This window comes from Octopus sinensis, unplaced genomic scaffold (assembly GCF_006345805.1).
Source record: "Octopus sinensis unplaced genomic scaffold, ASM634580v1 Contig10850, whole genome shotgun sequence".
Lineage (NCBI taxonomy): Eukaryota > Metazoa > Mollusca > Cephalopoda > Octopoda > Octopodidae > Octopus > Octopus sinensis.
The window spans coordinates 368,764-387,997 of record NW_021832227.1 but is presented as its reverse complement, the minus strand read 5'-3'; the positions used below and the strand labels follow the sequence as shown (position 1 = coordinate 387,997).

The window sequence follows — 19,234 nt, the reverse complement described above, 5'->3', positions numbered from 1 at the left end:
TGGAACTGGAAGCCGCTTTTTCTTGAGGTCTTGATTAATCCTTCTCACACTTTCGTGCATATGTATCATTGCATTTATAATGGCAGTCCTAAGAGAAATTGGATGAGATGTATCAGGAATCAAAATTTCGGCGGAAATAAATGAATCATACTTGGAATAATAGTTTTATACTACTACAGATTGATTGTCGAGATCGAGCTTGTTTATAAACTCAGTAGCGACTTGCGATAAAGCACTTCTTGACCAGTCGCCGAACCAGTTCAGAACACATCTAAAGTTATTTGAATACACATCTTCAACCGATTGAAAAGCGCAGGAGATGTGGATGCTTTGTCCTTCAATCCTTCCTCCGAAGGATTCATTGTAAAGACAACGTGAAGGTTCCTCATTACCTAACAAAATAGTTCATTAATTGAAACCACCTGATGAGTAAACCACTTGTATAATTCGTCAGGCGAGTCTAGCATGAGTCCATCTCGAATTGAAGCTTCTTTGCATTGATTGAGCAATTTAGTCATTTCATCGCCTTCAAACAAGCCTGGAATTTCTCCGTTGGCCAAAAGTGTGTTCATCCTCTCCAGAAAACTGGAATCGACTACATTCGATTCGTCCATAATAAGGACAATTTTATCTCCCTGAGTACATCAAAACATTACCATTACTTTATAAGCAACTCTACGGAGAATTGTTCTCAAATCCTCGTCAAAATCAATTCCAGTATAATTATTATGGACTTTGATCTGGCACACGTTAAATCCGTTAAGCCAAGCCACAAATCTTGCCATAGTCGTTCTTCCACTTCCGTTAGTTCCAATGATAAGCATATGTCCCTGGGTCTGCTTCAAAACTCGATCAATTCGGAGAACGTAGTCCAACATCTCATCGTGCAAAACCAACGTCACGTCCAACTCTTCTTCGTAAAAAACCTACAATAAAAATTCATATCTAATATTGATACTTTGAGACGAGCCTTGACATATTCCTTCAAAGCTGAAGATTCCACAGAACAGTAATCTTTCGACATCCAATCACTAAACAGGATAGGTCTTTGCAAAGCATTTGTTAAATCACATGAAGAAAAATATTTTTTGATAACATTATCCAGATTTTGATCAGTCCAGGCCCTCTCTTCGTCTGTGATAAGCCGATCTCTGAATAGTCGAACACCATCATGGGCCATAATTCGTACAAGGTCTGTTATTTCAGCGGCTTCGAATCCTTTTAGGGCTTCTCCTATTCCACGAACCCATCTGGTAAGCTCTCGTGGACTGTATATATAGTGAGGCTGTATTTCTGTAGTGAATCTCTCCTAATCAAAATACTTAAAACTAATAAACCTGAGACTTAATATAAAATTCAATCATTGTATCAGTGAGGCATTCAGCAAACTGCTTTAGTTGAGGAGTCATTTTAAGAAGTGCTCTGGAAAAGGTCCCGTATATTTGCTTAAGTGACAGTTCAACGGGATAATCGACATAAAGGACGGGAATATGTCTCAGAAATCTCGCTGGAAGGGGTTTCCGCCCCTGATCAGTGGGAGGGTTGCAAGCACCGACAAACTGAACCCTTTCTAGCTTGACCCAGATCTGTGACCGATAAAATCCTCCGTGTTCAACAAGTTGTCTTAGAAACGAAATGACATTTTGAGTCCCTTCAAAATAATAATTTGAAAATTGCCGTATTTGTCATAGTTTGGAAGGTTTATTTCATCACAGAAAATAACAATCCAATGTCCAAGAGTCTTTGGGGACATTACCAACCCATTTGGAGTCTTTCGATATTCGCAGTACTGATCAAATGTCTTTAAGAGCAAATTAGGAGTTGTAGCACCCGAAAAGTTTAACAAAATCAGCTACAAATAAGTGTTCAAAAACTAAAAACCTCCATATTAGGCAACGACTTGAGTGTACTAAATAAAGTCATAGTTTTCCCAGACCCAGGAGGTCCACAGAGCACTAAGGGGCGACGAGAACTGAGCCAAGTAGATAAAAGAGACTGATGACGAATCGTGTCTATTGTAGGAATAACTACATCAGCCGTAGACACTTGATGAATCTCAATTTCAATCGAAGGAACTCTATCTTGCCAAGAAATCCATTCACCTTCGTTAGTAACCTAACAAATAAAAATTCGACATTTAACATCGTAATCTATAATCAGATTCTCTTTAGAAGGAAGGACGATTGTCGAAGAATTGCGAATAAATAAATCTAATTCTCTTCTCACTTTGAAGGAACAGTCGCCCGCAAAAGCCCAGATTATTGAAACAAGCATGTATCGAGTAATGTATAGCTCAATAACATCATCCTGAAATTAGACCGCGAATTTAATACTGAGAGAGCACAATATGTAGCTATATATTGCATAACATTGCGAATAGCCTGATCAATCAGTCCAAATAGAGAATTGAGTGCCCTATGCAGGGTAAATTCCATTATATGATCGACTCTCTCGGCGAATTCGAGACACTTGAATACCAGCCCTTCAGATTCAAACATTGGTAATAAAAATGATCGAATCGTTTTCTGAATCTGAAAAATATATGAATGGAGAAAACAGAGAGAGGACTAGTCAGCTCCCAGTTCAATTCGTCAGTGTCAATCACAAGGACATGTTCTAGTTTGGTTAAATAATGTTTGCAGATCATGTCGAAAGTAACCACATTATCGGAAAACCAGACCATTCCACATCGACTGACAGTAGCCAATGTGGCATATCTGAGGTCCTGGACTTCAAACATGATCTTGACCTGGAATATTAGTGAAATTAGAATGCTAACATTCGGAGGCAATGATAGCCTTTCCCCGTTTGGGAGAGTCATTAGTTTATTATCATCAAGAACTGAATTGAGATTTTCTACCCACTCAGGATCAACATCTCCGTCAAAAATGATCCAATGTCTTTTGCTTAAGTCTCCACGTACGTTGTCAATAATCCTGCGCAATATGCTTGTAAATAGTCCATCCTGCCATTCGCGAGTATTCTGGTCCAATGACCCGTAAAGAAGTTCTTTGGAATATGACTAGACCTAGATGGCCTATGAATATAACCTTAGGGTCAATCACATGTGAAATGCCCTCAGAGCCTTGAATACGATTAAGGGCTTCAAATAGAACTCGCCACGAAGAAGACTTTCCGCTACCAGAAGGGCCAACCATCATTAACCCATGATGAATTTTTGAGATTTGATAGAGTTGAATGATCTAGATTGAATGCAAAGCACTACTTTATCAATCCACTGTTTTTCGGGCAAATAATGTATTTCATCACATACAATGTTAATCATTCTCATCAATTGGTCATCGAATGTTGTATCGTGGTTCACTCCGGGAAAGAAATCAGTTAAAAGGCCTTTCAAAAGTGGCAAGTCATCCCCCACCAGTTTAGGAACCATCGTCTCTGATACACTTGTCACAACAATCTTAAGTATATTTACATCTTCCAACTTTTTTCTCCTCTTCCTCGTCAATTTGGATAACAGTTTGACTTTCTGATAAATTCCGTTGAACAATGGCTCGTTTGATGTTACCTGCACTTACAAGGACACTCTTCAGAGCTCGTAATCCAAAGTCATAGTGAGTTTGGCGAGATAACTGTTCCTTGCATAGTCTATATATTTAAAATTATTTTAACTCAAAAAATGGCACGATTTTTAGTGAAATATCTTCCGCGAACCGAAATCCCTGAGAAAACAACATGACTTGGGCAATGAGCTGGCGGTCAGGGTGAGTCATTGAAAGACTTCTAAACAATTTCTTAAGATTATCAGGCAGATTGGATCGGCCAGCATAGCCAGGATTCATTGTGATGAAAATAGCCATACTAGGGTCAACAGAAACGTTTCTTCCAAGAAGCTCGACGTCGACTAACCAAATAAGCTAAAAAATGAAACCTGTATGGTGATTGATACTTTTCTTGAGGGACTCCTGAATAGCCTGGATTTGTTGAGACACAGCAGACAGCATACGTTCCTCCAAACGGTTAAACTCGTCAAAGCAACCCCAAGCTCCCACTTGGCAAAGACCAATAAATATTCGACCAACTGCCTACTCAAATAGATTAAGATATCGACTTGAAAATCAAAGTTTTCATCACAATTAAATACCAAGACGAGTCTACCGAGTTGGCATCCCAAAGCTTTGACTGATTCGGTCTTTCCAGTTCCTGCAGGTCCTTAAAACGTGCTATAATTAAAAATCAACCAAAGGGCGATCCTCCAAAACGACTATTAAGAGCCTGAGTCATCGAAAGATAGCATCGATCAGTTAAAGGGGTCTGTACAATTCTATCCTGCAGTCCCAAATATTCAAATCCGTAGAAAAATTCGGCATTAGCCATGCAAATAGTCAATCTCTCCAAAATATTTGGAGAAGATTCGTCAAAATAAAATCTCATGTTTTTGAGCCAATTAAAATCCTTTATAGATGCTACTTCATTCGAACAAAGGGAACGTGTTACGTCTCGTAGGTGAACCATTTCTGTTATCTAACAAGAAAATAAAGAATAGATTACTAAATGTTCGAATTTCTGTCGTCTTATCGGTGGTTGTTCCAATAAAACTGCATCTGCCAATAAATTTAGAACAGAGTTGATATAATTCAACACTTTGACCAAGTCCTTTTCTCCTTCGTCGTTAAGTAGAGCAGTCACCATTTCAGTCCACGATATTTGCACAGAGAGAATTACAATCTGGTCCTTCAAAAATGATAAACCCGCTAAATACTTGGAATTTGTCTGTCCATTTCAAAAATGCATCAAAATTTACTTCTTTCGTAACGAATTCTGAATACAATTTGAGAGCGTCGCTCAATTGCTGTGCCAAATTCAGTTTGATCTGCTTTTCAACTTTTCCCAACCACTGATTAATACTCGAATCGATCGATACAGCATCATTGAACATTAACTGCATATAAATAAAATTGGATACAGTTTCGCCCTCTTTTGACATAACTCCGGTCACAAATCTATGTTCCTCATCCATCAATATTGAGTTCACTCCTGCAAACATTTTCTTGAAATGTTTTTGTAATTTCATTAAATTTTTTGCATTCCCGATTATGTCTAACAAATCTTCGTCCCCAACAAAAAAAAATCTGTCAAAATTAAACTTAAAGTGAACCTAGGAAATGAGGACCGTTCTCTTTCCAAATATTCACCCAGTGCTTTCTGTATTTTATTTAGTAAGTCATAAAATCTTTCCAATTGTCGTTCAATTCCTTTTATTTCGACGACTTCGAGAACATATGGACATTTTGCCACCTTCTTCAATATTCCCATAAATTCGTTGCTCACACTAAACTTGTTTGAATATTGAAAATGCCTCATAAATCGCTGTGATTCAGCAGGGAGAAGTGACTTAATGTCAGAACTCCCTGAAAAAACTCCGTCCAAATAAACCCATCTTCTTTGAACTTCAATCCACGTGTCAAAAATGGCGTTGACTTTATTAAGTCTATCCTCCCAAGTAACAGCTTCATTACGGAATTCCTTAGAATAAGGCAATAACGACTCACAGCATAGTAGGGAGATAACTTCATCGAAGAAATGCCGTTTATATGTTCCTTTAGTTTATTAAATAGTTCAGTCCATCCTTTTATGATTTGATATTTGTTTTGATAGTTTGTCAGTTCGAGAATGTAGTTCTTCCATGTTTCTATCACCTTCCAATAAATAAACTGTAAATACCATTTTAATGTATTCTTCGAGCGCCAATTCTCCCTGAGCAGTAGCCATTACCGAACGAATAGCAGATGATTTGGCATTCAAGTCAATCTTCCAAATATCGGTCACAGTCACTTCTGGAAGGTACCAGTTGACTCCAAACTCCTTCATCAGCATTTTCCAATGTCTTTCCTTTATTGCTTCAGATTTTATATCACAAATAAATCCATTGGCCTAAAAGTATGTAATAATCCACCAACTTTTATATGACCTTTCAATTTCCTATTCATAAATTCAAATATTTCGTAGTTTTTCATTGAACTGGGCATTTCGACCATCCTCTTCATTAGCCCTTCCAGCGATGACCTCAACTACAAAATTAATTTAATACAATAACTTTTCTGGGCTGAACTGATATTAGTACTGTTTCCCCAAGTTCGTCCAGATCAATCCAAATATCCTTTATTTTAGTCCACACAGCCTTCAGCTCATTGACTTCTTCCATTGCAGCATTCAATTGATCATCCACTTGAGATGTTCTGCCTAAAATTCAATTTTCAGATAATAAACAACTTTCATACATTCCAAGTGCCCTTTTCGCCTCCAAAATATTTTTCCTTTCATTGAGCGACTTTGAAAACTTCTTTTCATATATTTGAAGAACTGAGAGAGCATCATCCGGACCAATCGTATCACCCTGAATCAATTGCAAAAGTTCATATATACAGAAATTGGTTTGTCGTTATTCCAGTTTTGATTAATGTCATCAATAACCATCGCAGTTGATTTGTCCTCGGCAACAATTTTCATTTGAAGTGATGCTAATTCATTCTGAACTGTCTCGTCTCTCTGCTGTAAGATGGATGTAAATGCCGACCATTCTCCTTCGACATTATCGAAATACACCCAATCGTCAGGAAAATCGAATCGTTCTTTGTCCAAAAGTTTTTGTCCCACTTCAAAACACTGCCATTCTACTGCCTACTCAAACCTGTATTGAATCTTGAAATTCTTCAGTTTGCCTCTTTAAAGATTGAATATTTGTTAGTGTTGACACAAATTGAGACGTGTCTGTGGTATTTAGAGAATTAGCCTCCAAGAATGAACGCGACTAAGCATATAAAATTGGAATTATACTAACACTCGACAGTTTTTTGTGAAGAAAATTCATTTGCGATCCCAAAAGTTGTCCAAACTGAGTGAGCACTTGCTTGTGAAGGGAATCATATTTCAAAGCCACTTTAGCTTGTACTTTTGAGTAATCGACTGTAACAGGTCCAAATCGAGAACAAGTCTCAACGGTATCCATATTTATTCGACTCGTTCTAAGAAGTAAATAATTCCGATGACAACTTTAGACCTTCAAACAGGTTCATCCACTTTTTTACATCTGATTTACACCATTCCTCTGCAAAGTCGTTATCAAGGTGCCAAAGATTCTCATAGTCGTACCATTCCTAGATGTGTTTATAATCTTATTAAACCTCAACAAATGCCTTCGTGTCATCAAAACAATTTTCTATTTTTTCATAACAATCAGAGATCGCTGTTTGTCCGGATGGCAAATAACAAAGGAGTCCTCTGTATGTAAATTGTTCGGGGGAAATATGCTCTCCTTCAGACAGTGAAATCTGGAATCAAACTTAGCAAATACTTGGAAACGAGAGTGTTGAAGGCGAGGAAGAGACAGACAGTGAGCAGTCCAGTCAGCAATTGATTGATACAATATAGTACGTATTGACTCAATGGGACTGGATAGGAATATCTTTTTGTTGACCATTTTCATCTCCAAAACAATTTCCTATTAAAATGGGCCTAATTAATTACCGATATTGAAGGAGTCCCGGGGGTAGTAATTTCACGATTGGCAACATGATGACTGGTCAAACTCTTTGTCCACTCATTTATGGCAGCCTCGAGCCTCAGTGCCAGCAAATTCTCGATCTAAACAACATATTCATAAAATCAAACCTTTTTATCAAGTTTATCCACGTACAAAAAAACGTTGGAAAACCGTTTGAAATCAAGTTGATCGATTATGTTTTGTATATTTTCGAGAATTGAGACAAACGAATCTTTTGAGTATTGGCAGCATCTCAGCTTCTCGACTTGACTCCCGGCATCTCCCAGAGCTGATACAAGTTCATTGTACTAGAATTTTTAAAACAAATATTCACTCTGTCTTGATATAACAAAACAGATTCTGATAGCTTTTGAACATAGGATGAGAGGCGATGTGAATGCCAGGGAGTAGAAAAACCCTAAAATTATCCTTCACATAAATATACCTCAGAAATGATATTCTGTACTTCCATTACATCTCCCGCCGCCAAATCCACAATATCTGAATCATTGTAAATCTTCAACAGTGCATTCTAAGTAATACTTTGTCGCTTATTTCTTGCAAAATCCTTGTGCTTTCTACCAGACTGATAGCCAATGGATAGAACTGCATTGACTCGTATAATTTTTTATGGACATTCATCATTATTCGAAATCCCAAGGTTTTGAGATAAATTAACTGGAATTTACTCCCTATCCACTACCTCCTTACACAGCACAATATTTTCCGTAGAAAAGTTGACTTTGAGTGTCAAATTAACTACTTCGGGTAAATCTAATGATGGCTTTGAATCGACTATAAAGAGATGGCCAATAATGGTTAAATTGCGTTGTTCCACCTATTATAATACAACTCGTAAACTAGCCTTTGATAAAAACGAATTGAAGACTTCTGTCGTGTCAAGAGATGCTCTGAACTCGGCTGCCAATTCTTTAATGGCTTTCCCCTCTACGTGGTGTTTCCAGTCATTTCCAAGGACGTATTCCACTTTCTTGAGAAGTAAAAGCAGTTGTCGTTCAATCTATAAGAACATAAACCAATTATTTTACCTGCATTGCCCACATGATAGACCCCGATACTGCCGGAATATCACTATTAGAACACATTATGGAAGCAGAAGAATCAGGATATTGGGCCTAAGAATAATTTAAATTGTAAGACCTTAAATTTTTCTTGAAGTTGTGAAATGTCGTCCCTCACATTCTGGAGGAGTTGTGTTTGATATTCTCTCAGGGCACCTTTTATGTTCCTCCGAACAAACAGAACATGGAATCGAGAAAATATTTTGAACATTTCATTGGTGTTACGAGCCTCTGTTAATTTTGTGGTTAACAGTCCCACCACAAAGTTTTCTACTCGTTCGATTTTCTCATTATATCTGCAGATAGACAATGTACGATACTTTTTAAATAGGGCATTCAGATTATTATTCCCTTCTTCGCTTAGATCGAGAGGATCAGCCCATTTGGCTACCGTCTGATAAGCCGAATTTATCTCCTATAATTGTTATTACTCTGGACGAACTGATCCAATGTCCATCACGTCAGGCTTGATGTTGTTTTCCACAGAAATCACTGACTTTGATCTTCCGGGTTGATATTTCCACACATGACCGACTATGTGAATTAATTGCTCATGTTGATGACGAAATCTGCCTTGTTTATTCTAAAATGACCTACCCGTCTAATAATTCCAATCTCGATTCTAACGGTTTGTGGACTGGTAGTATAGAACGAGCCAATCTAAGGCGATCTTCGGAAGAGTTTTTAGCCATGTCCCTCAGAACTTTACGAATCTTCTCGTATTCTCCCAGCCAGATGTTAAACACACTTCTGCATTCGTCGACTAGACACTTAAAGTCTTCAAAAGGCATAGACATTATTTTTTCCCCACTGAGTCTCTAAAATTTGAAGGAAGGTCAGAACATCGACAAGGCGGTCATTTAAATCACAGGAAATTGCTTTGATTAGTTCGATGCTTCTGGAAATCGGGTAATTGGTCTTTGAGACATTGAGGAAATGAGTTGATATTTTTATGAGTGCATCCTTGATCGAAGGAATACATGTCGAGGATAAAAGAGCCTTGATAGGAAAGTCCCTCATTAAGAGATTGTAATTTGCCACCATGTCCATCCTCTCCTTTAATGCTGTAGAATAAGGGAATACAATACTCACCAATATCGGACTCAAATCCCACTGTAACTCTGAACCTCTTTCCTAACCTCAGTATTTCGAGGGATAGCAAAACAGGTGGGGATTTAGTTTTTTCGTTAATTTGAAGTAAAGCAGATTCCAGACTGAGCCAGAAAGTTATCTCTTGTAGTGCAGTACCCGAACTGACTTCTCTATGCAGTTTAGTGACCTGTAGTAATAAAAAAATCAAGACTTTGCGAATGTCGTGAATCCATCGATTAACATAGCTTTGAATAGAGTTAAGAATATTGCTGTCATTAATCAGAGATGATAAATCAGGGTCGGCTTGGCCAACAATGTCAGCAACAAGAGGATGGATAGCCAAATCGACTTCGGGGATGGAAATGTTTTGCTGCAGGTGAAGAAGGCCAATTTCAATCTCAGTCATATTCCGTTCTACTGTTGGGACTATTTTGTCGTCCTCACTAAAAGTCGACATTTTCAATAAACCCGCGTTGTCCTTTATTGGCTCGAATGAATGACTTGAGGTAAGGATTGACTGCATGACTCATGTAGGAAAGAAGGACTTCGTAAGCTGAACCTCCTCCAAAATTAAGGACATTGAGTTGGCCGGGAATTGAATTTCCGCGGTCTATGGTTCCGCTTCTTTTGATGAAGAGCACACTATTGGTTGGCACCAAAGGCCTTACCAAGAACTTTTACTCACGTAAGTAACTTTGTCCCCAATTTTATAAGATTCTTCCAATTCTACGAATGTTTCTGAATATTTACCGTCGTTTGAGATTTTTTCGATTACAACTAATGGACTTTTGGGATCGTTTATTAGGTTTTTTATGATTTCTTGACTTGTATCCTGTTGTAGAGAATTTCCTATTTCTGAAGAGCTTCCACAGAGAAGCAAATGAGTCACATTCTTAATGTATTCAGTCACTTCGTCCAAGCCATATTGCTCTGCAATTGAATCGCAATCCAATTGAGACATTCTTCACAAGCCGATAACAGATGTGATAAAGTTTACTAATTGATTTAGAATTTTATACTTATTTTATTTTAGAAATATATTAATTTTTTAAATAAATATTTTTTAAAGAAATTGGACCGACATGTATATTAATAAAACTATTTTTTTATTTTATTAATCGAATTGTATCGAAATTCGATTTTTCTTTAGGTTTTCTTATAAAATCAATTTTAAGAAAATTAGTCTTTATCTATAAAAGAATAAACAAATTATTTCTAATTGAGTTATTCTATTTTTCAATATTACTCGACATTCTTCAAAAAAAGTCATCAACTAACTCAAAAATGTTTTGAATTTGATTCATCAACTTTTTAGAAATGAATTCATTTTTTGTGGTGTTTAATTCTTGTTGACCACAAGTCTAAAACATATGACATGTGGTAAGTAAGATTAATTGTTTAAAATTCATTTACGTTGACAATTTTCAAATAAAACTATTTAGTATTCATCCAACCGAAATAAGTACTTTACAACAAAAATAAGAAATTTATCAAAATTGTAAAAAGTATCAAAAACTATTGATAGAAAGAGTTTAACATACATTCAGAAACTCTGTCAAAAAACTCTGAAAGAAGCGCAGAAGGAGAATCTGTCATTGGAAAATTGCCACAGTAGAGGACAGATAAATTTCCAGAGGATACAACCAAGAGAGGAATACTTGCATTTCTGTTATTATCTGTTATTCGAGTGTAGAGGTGCATTTCTTTTTGAATAGAATTGCAGACTAAAATGACTCCGTTGACTTCTTTTGTGAATAATTCCAAATGATCAATATCCTCGTTTGAACATGATACGTTCCATATTTCGATTATCGACTCTTGTCGGCTTCCAGACTTTGAATTATGTATTATTATATCCACGTTACAACCAATTGGATGTTTGTAGTCTTTATGTGTGCTTTTTGTAATTTTTTGAATAAATTCTGCTTTGTCATTTGAAGCATAACCCACAACAACAACTTTACAAACATTATAATCAGCCATAAATCATTTAATAATTAAAAAAAACGTTCAAAAAATAATAATTTTAAATAATATATTTAAAAGTAGACTAAGTTATTAATGAATCTATCTAATTAATTTTTTGTGACTAAACTGCCTTCAACTTGCCTCGAAATCCTCCTCCTGTTTTCGTGTAGAGAATCCCGGACGGATCCTCAATTGATTTCGTCAAGACAAAATTATTAGTGCCTAAGCTCTTTGTATTCCTGTCTTTTACAAGCTTATGTTTGCAAGTTTTACAAGAGTATTAGTGTATCAGTTCATTAGTATCTTTCTGGTGGTTTCGGTTTGGCAAGTGACCTCGTCATCAGTGGCCCTCCATTGCGGGATCGGTTTGTTTATAAAAGATCCACACACAAGAGAAAAAAACAAGTAAAAACCTTCTGGTCCTACTTCGATTAACTAAAACATTCTTGTCTCGTAAGGTCAGGACTTGTCTTGGCAACTTGCCTATGATTTGATGGACGGCTTTGTAAAATTTTTCATTGTCCTTAAAGAACTCAATTTTCTCCTGCGAGTAATAACACTGACAGCTGTCATAGGTCGCCATAAAATGATAATCAACGTTAAAATAATTATGTTACCCTAATGGACAATGCCAGTGTCTTTGTTAAAGATGATGCAAAGCACAACTTAGTGAAATCCATTCTTGGTAAGAAAGACGTGAATATTTTGAAAGTTGGAAAGTTTCGACTAAAAAAGAAAGTTAAAATTTCATTCTTAATTGCAGAAAGCTATATTTGCAAAATACTAATCGACTTCAAAAGCTTTTTATAGCTTTAACAAGCACAGAAGAAATGAAAATCATTGCTCAAGAAATGCATGAAATAAACCATTATGGACATAATGCATTCTTCAGAAGGAGATTTTTTGTAATTAAGACAAACATCATTCGTTTAGTCGTAAGTGAGTGGTATATATATTCAAGTTTCTGTGCCACTGAAACAGTGTGACAATTTGAGCCATGTTGTCGTAAATTTACCTAATGAAAGGTTTCAAGTCGATTTGATTGTTTTTAAAAATTTTAAAATTTATTAGTCATTATTGTAGATTTGAGAATCAAAATGATAATTTTTCTTGGTTATTGTCTGTAGTAGACGTATATTCAAAATATGAATTAGCCATGAACCTTCTAAAAAAAGTTGCAGAGAGATATTCAACAAATCAGAAGAAATTTTTATACATCACGGGCTTTGTAAATATTTGCAATCAGAAATGGCACGGAGTTCAGGATTACTTTTTTAAACATAAACAGTTTTAATCAAATAAAAAGGAAAAAAAGAAACATCAGCTAGAACCTGCTCGCACAAATGAGAGATAATTCCCTCGTAAAACAGCCAGCGAGATCCTCTAAATAAGTAATGTTGATTCCCTGGTTCTGGATTACTAAATCAAAAAAATCTGTCGAGAATACAGAATTATTTAAATTCATGGAAGATAATTAACAATAATTAGTTTATGTTTGCTTTGAAGTTATTGATTATTTTATTTTTTGAGAATGATTGGCGTTTTTGAATTGTGTGTTGACAGCACTAACTTAACTAAATATCTTTTCAATTTTCTTCTTTTCTTTTTTTATCAAAAGAGCCACTAAAAAAAAGAGAAGATAACTAAATTGAAATTACCCAGAGTCGTAGTTTATATATAGTTTTAAGAAAAAAGTTAATTTTATTTTTTAATAAATAGTCGGCTCTGTTGGCTTGTGTTAATAAATATTTCATAATGGTACTTTCTTGTGTGTTTAGAAATTTATCCTCAAAGATATTATCATCTAACATAAGTATATTTTAATAATAGGGATATTAGATCTTACATCATCTGCTTTGGCCCGCACATTGCACACTTCTTCAGTAAATAACGTGATAGCTCGTCAGGCACTCAAGAGGGGCAACGATTATAATGGTGTCTCATTTTTGTGGGTTATTCTCTTCAAGAAACTCATGGATATCTCAGCCACTCTAAGCACTGGTTGATTGAACGATACGTTTCTCTGTCAATCTACCCGCTCATCCCTTTGTCGTTTTTTGTGGGTGGACCGTATGTAGAATTTATTCTAACCAGTGTGGTTTGGTTACATGCCCATTGGTTTTAATTAATATTCAATTGTAGGAATGTTTCAATTGTACTGAAGGATTATCTCAATTACAGAGGCCAGTTGATTGATAAAATTGCTCAGATGTTGCTCATTTTTTGTTCTTCATTCACATTGATGATTCTTCTCAACTTCAACTATTACGATGTGGGAATCTTTAACGCTATTCGCACTATTTGGTCTTTCTGACTTTAATTAGTTTATTTACTAATATTGTGGTTTAGTATCAATAAAAAATTCTTTAAATTATTTTATGATTTCTTAATAATTCTCATTCAAAATGAAAATCTATCGATGTCTGGAGAGCAATTTGTCTGGAAGAAAATTTTTGTTTGCTATAGAAACTCTCTATCAGGATATGTAGAGCTTATAAGGCGCGCTCCGCGAGGATCGTGAGTTTACTTCTTTCTAAGCTCGTTCTTGGGAACATTTCGTCGCCGCCCGTTATACTGACAAACTTGTCATACAATAATTAAATAAATGTATTATTCTAACAGATATAAGATTTTTTCGACAAAAAAATAAGGGGTGTAATATTTTTGGACCATATTGTATATATGCTGATGAAAGATTGGTCATGGATACATTAAAAAGGATTTCCCAGTCTTAATTTGAGTAATACCTTTTTACGCTAAATAAGTTGACAGTAGAAAAGGGTTTGACCTTAGCACCTAAAAAAGCACCATTTTATGGATGCGAAGAGGAAGCCTTTGTGCTTTGATGCTAAGTCGTTATGCTATGAATCTCTCCAAGAGCTTTAATTTCGACTAGCTTGGAATAATTTTCAACTGTGGTTTCTCGTATTTTGAGAACGTAATAAATCAGAGAAAGAAAAGTGTAAAGATCCTTAAAAGTTTAACCAGGTTTCATCTGGGTCCGGATACGTACATCTGCGTGTACAGAACGTGTATACAGCCAGTCATCACACATGGCTACAAGGGCTGGTTCGGTACGGATGAGAGTGACTACCTAATCGAAAAGTTAACAAAAACAATACGTTTAGCATTGAAATTGGCTTATGGAGCAAAACTTGACTAAAGGCTAAAAGAATCTCTGTGCCTACAATCAGGATGGTCCTGAAGAACACTTGTTGATCACTATAATTGTGGTTAGCATTGAAAAAGACACTTCGGTTTTGATCCATTATGATTTGATCGACACAACTTCTAGCTTTTGATGGTGATTTAACTCGCATAGAGCCTCCGTAAAACAATTCTCCAAGCCACGGCATAAATAGTTTGTTTAATGAAATATCATATTTTATAATGTAAGCCCAATCATCATTTATGGAATAATTGTTAATGTGTGTTTGTTGCGATTCGATCAGATTATCTACAAAAAATTATTATTATTTTCCTTAAACTCAATGAATTTTGATGTTTTTGTGAGACTCAATGAGAATTTACCAAATGCCTTTTTTTGCATTTTATAAAGTCTACAGGAGCAATCGAAGATCTGCATCGAGGTTACTACCGAATGGAGTGCCACAAAGTTCCTTCTATCCCCCATATTATTCAACCTAATGTTGAACGATATGCCTCTTCCTGAAAACAAGAATGACACTTTAATATCATATGCGGATGATATAATCGTTGCATCGAGGGATATATGTGTCAGCGAAGCTACAAGAAGATTACAGAAAAATATAAACAACCTGTGTATATGCCTCAATCCCAATCTGTTGAAAGCAAGCCCGGAAAGTCTGAGCTAATTTTTTCACAACTAACAAAAGACTGGGGTTATTTGTCGATAAATGTGACCATGGAAGGGAAATCAATTTATCAAAATAAAACTCTAAAGATACTCGGGATCACCTTTGACACCTTTCTAACCTTTACTCCCCATACGGAAAATGTGTTGACGAAATGCAATAAGAAACTAAACGTTCTTAAAGCATTTCTAGGAAACTTAGAAGACGCCAAAGGAACTTGCGGATTAGAGTCTCTGTATTCCCAATATATTAAACCGACAATTGGTTACGGATGTACAGTATGGGGAAGCAATCTAGCATATAAAAATGTCAAAAAATCGACAATATTCAAATGGAGATTGTAAACCTCCTAGCGAATGTCACGGGGAACAAAATTCAACCAAAGGGACTAGAAGAAATTGTGAAAGAAAACGGTGGAGACCTCAGGAAAAAGTCCATGTTCGGGATCCCCGACCTCTTAGACAATTCGCTGTAGAACACATAGAAAAGATGCGAAGGTTTCTAAAAGAGGCTGGGATCACCTGAAATAGTTAATTATGGTTATGACGGTTTTTTTGGTCCTAATAAAATAAATAATACACAGACAGAGTCGACAATATAGTGTACCGTCATTAGGAATCATAAATCTTTACTATAATCCTTTTCCCGGATAGAAGAACATTTAAATAAGAGAGGAGCACAATTCCTATTCGCTTAGAGCAGGGGTCACCAAACTTTTTGCACTCGCGGGCCGGATTGACCCCAACACAATGAACGCGGGCCGGAGCACGTGCATAGGATTATAATTTTACTAGAAATTCATAAGTGTGTTTTTTACAATAAAAACTAATTTAAACAAAAATAAAGTAAACAAAAAATTTTAATGAGAGCTATGGAACTGTGATCTTTTTTTGATAAGTTCATCAATATTTGGTTTTAAATTGCTGCATCCTATCATGAGAATTGATTTTAAGTGTCCGTCAGTCAATCTTGCACGATGGGCAGACTTAACATATTTCATCCTCGAAAACGTTTGCTCACATTGGTAAGTTGTGCCAAATATAGAAATCATCTTTATCGCAAAATTCTTTAGTCTCGGAAACTCATCATCCTTGAGATATTCGTAGAACTCAGCGAGTTTGGTCCGTCTGTGACAATCTTTGAGCTGTTCATTTGATTGTAAGTCAATAACTTCTAATTGTAATTCATGTTGAACATTTTCAACATTACAAGAAAATGGATTTTCGAACAAAATTATATCGCTTTCAATTTTGTCAAGTTCAGAAAACTTATGTAAAAAATAATGTTTTAATTCTTTGATAATTCCAATTTGGAAAGTAATGTCGATCTCATTACAGTTTGCCTCACAAGGAAGAATTTAGTGGGCACAAACAATTAACTGCTTCAATAATGCAATTTTTGATATACATCCCATCACTAAAGGGTTTCCCGTGTTGTGAAATAATTTTCGTTATCTCGTATCCAGCTCTTGTTACATTTTCATTATTTTCAAAATTTTTTTTTATAAGGCCTTGTTGAATTTGTAAAGTGCGTTTCAGTGATTCAACTTTATCCTCACGTAGCTTTCCAGTGTACTTGGAATATATCGGAGCATGATTCGTTTCATAATGACGTCGAATGTTATACTCCTTCATAACAGAGAGATGTTCGTGGCATATTAAACAATAAGCTTTCGCTTTAATTCATCTTTCGCAAAAAAATACTTCAATTCCCATAATTTATTGAATACACGGCATTCGCGGTCAACCTTTCTTTTCATATTAGACATAGCAACAAAGAAAAATTTAACGTTAATGCTGATAAGTTTTTTCGAATTAAATCTTGCAAAATAGTTTAATTTTTTAATTAAAGTTTTTATTTAAGTTAATTATTAAGGTATTAATTGAATATCTCGAAATAGTGCGCGGGCCGGATAAAATGTTGTCGCGGGCCGGATCCGGCCCGCGGGCCGTAGTTTGGTGACGTCTGGCTTAGAGTAACTAAAAATTCGGAAAAAAACTAATAAAAATGAATTGATCTTACACAAAATAAATCTAACAGACTAATAAAACAATATTGTCAAATCAGTCGCATTCCTCACAAAAAATCATAGTTGCACCGATTTCAGAGATTAAACCAAGAAAACAAGCTCTAGGTTTCCATATATACATCCTAATAAAGTCTATGACGTATCATGCTACTAAAAAATACACATTCATGAGGACCTGGCAAAATCCTCACCATTCTAAAAAAATCCTAAACCTGTGGCTATTATGACGCTGACAAAAATTTACAACTATTTTATCAATTATTATATAATCCAAAACAACATGGAAAATGTCACAGGTTCATCCAATTCTGGAGCCTAGGAAGCCTAAGGACAATCTTGCTTTATATAGACCCATCTTTTTATTATTTGTCTCATCCAAAATTAAAACTGATTTAACCATCTCTCCCACTTGTACGGTTCCAATATAGTTTTAAGAAAAAACTATTTATATCTTCATTTTTGAAAAAAAACTCTCTAATTTTATCCACGAAGGCTTTAAAACCATGCCTATCCAGAAAAAACAACCCTTTCCTAGGTAGACATACGAAAGGCGTTTGATTTAGTCTTTAGACAAAGCCTCATCCGTAAGATGTTTACCTCAAATATCCACTCGAACCTCAAACTATGGCTAGCAAACTTTTCAAGTCGACGTCGAGGCCTTGCAAATCATGGCCGAATAAATTTCTATACCGTTACCAAACAGTGTCCCTCAAGCAATAGTCATGATCATGGCCAGCCATGTTTTATCTCGAGCCTGGTTCGGGCTTCATTTGATGTTAGTAACATCATAAATTTTAACTTTTAACCTAATAATCTTGTTTAATATACATTAATTTATAATAAACTTTTGTTACAAATTATTTTAATGATTACTATTATTAAATTTTAACTTTTTAGCTTAGTTTGCCCTACTCATCATAATGGTTCTTTCCGCTGAATCAGAGTGGGCGACATGTCCAAAGAACGCCAATCTGTGTTTTAAAATTTTTTCTTCAAGCAAAATGGGTAATCTACAATTTTAGTCAATGTATAAATCTCGATGTATAAACAATAGACTTAAATTATTTTTTCATTATTTTTTTAATTTAATTTTAATGGGATTGTTTAATTTTAAATGGGATTGTCTATTGTTGATGCGGCTGCAATCAAGTCTGATGAGCAAATAATGCAGGAATATAACCGGTTATTGTCACTAAAAAGGCTCTTCGGCGATAATATAGAAGAGTGTGTAATTTGGTGCGCAGAGAGGCGGTTGATCTTTAACAGAGAAAGCTAAAGAGGAAGTTTGGTAAAACTCGTAAATTTATTTTAGGAACATCGCGATCGTTATTTGAGTCTTATTTGGACGAATTCACGTCGCGGAGCTCATTAGTTGATAAAGAGAAGATATTCCAAGAAATAAATTTCCGCTTCAGAAAAAATTCACGAAGAAAATAAATTAGCTTACGCCATGAACATAGAATTAAGTTTAGTTTATGTAAATAAGAATTTGACAATAAAAAAGTGTTTCCGGTCATAAAAATGTCATTAAACGAAACAATCAAAGATTGTTAATAATTCGATAAAAATTAGAAATCTGAAATTTCTTATCAGTAGAGCGTCCATGATCAGTATTTTTAAATAATTCTGACTCCATCTTCGGATCGAAAAATTGACTTTTCTCCAGGTTTTGAATATCTACATGAGGATGTCTCTCCACAATATGATGTCTAATTGTATAAGA

General features: G+C 35.4%; 1 pseudogene; it reads right to left on the bottom strand.

Annotated features, from left to right (window-relative positions):
- Positions 1 to 644: 644 nt before the first annotated feature.
- On the bottom strand, positions 645 to 9,383 carry LOC115228656 (annotated as a pseudogene).
- Between the last annotated feature and the right edge of the window lie 9,851 nt (positions 9,384 to 19,234).